Here is a 5,000-nt window from a genome sequence, read left to right as displayed (position 1 = left end):
AGATGTTTACCTGTCTCTTTTGTGCTGTGCTTGTGCACCCATCCAACATACACACACACACACACACACACACACACACACACACACACACAGACACACACAGACACACACACACACACACACACACAAACACACACACACACACACACACACACACACACACACACACACACAGAGACACACACACAAACACACACACACACAGAGAGACACACAGAGACACACACACACACACACACACAATCACCGTCTCCACTCTCTCTTCTGTCTCTGTATTATGTTGAGGACACTGACCTACCAGTTCTCGGATTTCTATTCTATTCTAGAATTCTAGAAGTCTGGACCATAACAATCGGCAGAAAAGGAGAAAAGGCTATTGAGGACCGTGAACTTTATCTTAAATTGTCCTTCTCTTGTCTCACTCACTCAATTGCTCTCTCTCTCTCTCTCTCTCTCTCTCTTCTCTTCTCTCTTCCTTTTGATGTTTTCCCTCATTTTCTTCATCCCTCTTTCCAAATCAGTCTACAGTAGGCCCACTTATTCTCGACGTTGTTTTGTCCTCTGCTGACCCGTATGTGATGTAATGTAATGGTCCCAAGTGCGCGCTGTAGCCATACACCGAGTGTCCCTCACCCCCGACGCCTTAAGAGACCTGCTGGTGACAGACGCCTAGCACCCATGGGTTTCAGCTCTGGTGACCCAGCCTTCACACTTGGTCCGTTTAACTGGACCGAACCCACGCGGGATTACTCCCCTGTTTGCCCTGCTCCAGTTGGTCTCCATTCACATTAGATTTTACAGTAGCTTGTGCACCCGGGGGCCATTTGTGTCATAAACAAGCTGCTATTCACCAATAGGCTGTCGCTTAGCGACACCGCAAAATAGAACATCAATAGCATTTATTTCCTGGTTTTGGAACGGATAGCATTCACACCAAAGCGAACCGCACCGTAATTCTAGGGAACCGCACCCCAGAGCAACGTTTTCTGGTGGACTCTGGTCCGGTCTAGGGTCCAAACCCGAGTTCAGTAGACTGCGTTCACATCATATTAACCGAACAGAACGGTCCAAACAAACTGGGGTCTGGACCGAAGGATCCAGTGTGAATGTACATTGAGTGACCAACCCTCCCGACGCCTTAAGAGACAGACGCCTATTACACACATGGGTTTCTGCTCTGGTACCCCACACTCCTTCTCTCTCTCCCTCTCTCTCTCTGTCTCTCTCTCTCCCTCTTTCTCCCCCCTCTCTCTCTCCCTCCCTCTCCCTCTCTCTCTCTGTCTCTCTCTCTCTCTCTCTCTCCCCCTCTCTCTCTTCCTCTCCCTCTCTCTCCCTCTCCTCTCCCTCTCCCTCTCTCTCTCTGTCTCTCTCTCTCCCTCTCTCTCCCCCCCTTCTCTCTCCCTCCCTCTCTCTCCCTCTCTCTCTCTACTGAAGCCAGCGTTCTCAGCGTGGTTGAGTAGGATCTGTCTGTCCATGTCCAATTACAACAAGGTGCTGAAGGAGACATGAGGGAAAGGCTACAGTGAGGGGGGAGTCATGTGCTGTGTGTGTATGTGTGTGTGTGTGTGCGCGTGTGTGTGCGTGTGTGTGTGCAAACTACTCCATGATTGAGATAGATGCGGAAAGCTAGTTTTTCATTAGCTGGCTCAACAGATGTTCATCTTTCTCTCACACACAAACAATCCTCTCATACACACACACACAAACAATCTCCTCATACACACACACACAGACAAACAATCCTCTCATACACACACACATGCACAAACAATCCTCTCATACACACACACACACACACACACACACACAAACAAAACTCTCTATGTAGTTGTTTTCATCCACCTTGTCTGTCTGTCTGTCTTTCTCTCTCCCATACAGTAAATCTTCTGTTTGTCATCCATCCATTCCCTCTCTCTACCATACACACGTTTCTATGCTTTCACAGTTCTTCTCTCATCTATCCATCCATTCCTGTCTGTCCATCTGTCCAGTCATGCAGTGTCTGTCTTCCCATCTGTCCCTGTCAATGCTTCAATTTTAAAAGAGGGGAGTACAGTCACACCGGTGTGATGGGAATGTTGGGAAAGGAACGTTCTAAAGAATATCTGGGTTCATTGAATTCAACATAGAATTTTAGAACCTTCAATTGTTGCGGAACAGAATCTTATGTTAGAATGTTCAAAAACCTACACCTTTAAGGGTTACAAAACTCACCGTGGACTCTGTTTGACCTTTAAGGGTTACAAAACTCACCGTGGCCTTTGTCCAAAGCGACACACAAATACAAAAACAACATAATATTTAAAATTTAACAATTTAACAGGGAACAGATTAGAATGTTGGTCAAACTATGATAAGGAGAATAGCAATGATAAACTATCACGGTCATGTGTGTGGTGGGTCTGTGTGTGTGTGTGTGTGTGTGTGTGTGTGAGTGAGAGTGTGTTTGTGGTCAGGAGAGTCCCCAGTGTGGTCTCTGTGTCTATCCAGTGTGGAATCTCTCACTGGTGTGACAACTGATAAACAAGTCCACCAATCACATGTACAGAAAAAATCATATCCACACACAAACAAACAAACAAACAAACACACACAATCTCTTTCTAAACAGGTGTATCACACACACACACACACACACACACACACAGTAGTCTAACATAAGTCAAAACATATAGATGTGCATGTGCACTTGCTTGAGGGGCAATACAGAAATAGCTTTAAATGGCTCTGAAGTTGTCTTGTGAATGGATGCTTTCAGAGGTGCCTTTCTGGTCGTTGTCCAGGAATTGCACTGAGACCTTCTCACTGAACTCAAATTGAGAAACTGTAGTGCAGATGTGAGGTTGCAGAGATTTCACAATTTGCACAAACAAGTACACGAAACCTTGACTGCATTTAAGTTTTATTTGCCCATGAGAAAAATCCAGTGACCAATGCTTTATGACACACACACACACACACTCACGCATGCACACACACGCACACACGCACACACACACTTTAACTATAGTGTACAGCACATATAGATCTCACACATTCCTTGCTGTGTGTAGAAACATGCATAAAAACACCTCTGCAAACAAACCACAAAAACACTCACTCACCCACACACGCACAAGCAGTCACGCACGCACGCACACACACACACACACACACACACACACACACACACACACACACACACACACCATTACTCCCACTCATTCACTTATCTGTTGTTGCTCACACACACACACACACACACACACACACACACACACACACACACACACACACACACACATATTAATTTTACTCACACTCTCCTGTCGCTCTACACTCTCTGTGGCACACACACACACACACACACACACACACACACACACACACACACACACACACACATATACATGGCCTGGCCCCTTTCTCAATTCGTTGGCCCTCTGTCTGCAGCATTATTCATTCATACATCATGTTTTATTCAATACCATCAAACACGTCCACCGGCGCGTATACACACACACGCACACACACACACACACATACACGATCTCTCACAGACAGAGAAATTCTCACATCCCCAGACACAGCCACACACACACACACACACTCATTTACAGTCTCTCACTCTCTCCTACCCTCCTTTCCACACACACACACACACACACAAATATCCACATGCCCTGACACACACTCACTAACCCAAATTCCCCGGCTGGACTCACTGACATACAAATGTTTCTCCTTCTTTCATTCACTTCAATGTGCTCACAAACACGCCATCCATAACCATGGCTCTCATCTAACCTCTCTCTGTCAAACACACACACACACACTTACAGTAGACCTGCAGCATGGCTTGCTGATACTCACACACTGCCCCACCCCCGTAAATTAACGATAGCACAACAAAAACAATAGGACAGACACACAAACACACTTCTTGTGGACCACAATGCCTCTCACCAAGTGTATTTAATTTTAAAAGGATCTTATTGATCCTGAACTTTCCTTCAGGATCAATAAAGTATCTATCTACTCTAATCCAATGTAATCTAATCTAATCTAATCTGATCTAATAGATTGGCTCTGAAACCTGTCACTGAGCCGTGGATCTGCCCAAGGTTTCTTCCTTGGTAAGGGAGTTTTTCCTTGCCCCTGTTGCTCTTGGGTGCTCCTTGTTGGTGCCCCCCACCCAATCCCAATCCTCCCCCACCTTTTTTATGCTTAATCTACTAAACCCCTCTTCTACTGCACTCTTTACCCCCCCCCCATTAATGCACAAATAGGCTGACACCAGACATAAATTCACTGCATTTCTTACTTCCAGTAACTATATGCATGTGACAATAAACTTCCTTGTATCCTTGTATCCTTGTTGTGCCCCAGAGCAAGGAACTTAAACCTGACTAGCTCCATAGGTGCTGACCCTGTTATTAGTCCTATGTAAATCGGTCTGGATAAGACTGTGAGTTAGATGCCAAAATATATACATTATTATAAAAATATACAAATGTGAAAATCCAATCTGATGTTGAAAAGGTTTCTCTCATCATAGTCTCTTACCAGGCTTCCATAACCTGACCTGGGCAGCAACTCTTCCTTAATTCCTTCCCTTATAGACTCTTACACAGATACTTTGAAATGAAAATGAATCAAACTTTAGCTTAATGCTCTACAAAATATCAACTCGCTTTTTAATTTTTTGTTTGTCCCCCAAGATACTATTAGCTCAATGTTGTTTTCTGTGCCACCGGAAATGCCTTGAGATCTTGCATGTTTGTTTATGCCGTTGAAAGGGTCTGTAGAGGACTAGGAACCTTCTTTGTTTATTTATGATCTTGGCCATTAGATGGAGTTACAGTCCACGTGCCTTAAGGTGTACAAACTGCCCACATTACTGGGTCATATTGTGGGCGGAAGAAAGGCTTACTGTTTGTGGGCCGTAAGAGGTATTTAAAGGTGGGTTTGGGTAGTGTGGACCGTACATGTCAGATGAGTGGTTGGTTGGATGGGGGTGA

Source organism: Alosa alosa, chromosome 22, assembly GCF_017589495.1.
Source record: "Alosa alosa isolate M-15738 ecotype Scorff River chromosome 22, AALO_Geno_1.1, whole genome shotgun sequence".
Taxonomy (NCBI): Eukaryota; Metazoa; Chordata; class Actinopteri; order Clupeiformes; family Clupeidae; genus Alosa; species Alosa alosa.
The sequence above is the reverse complement of the archived record's forward strand: the minus strand, read 5'-3'. Positions refer to the sequence as shown.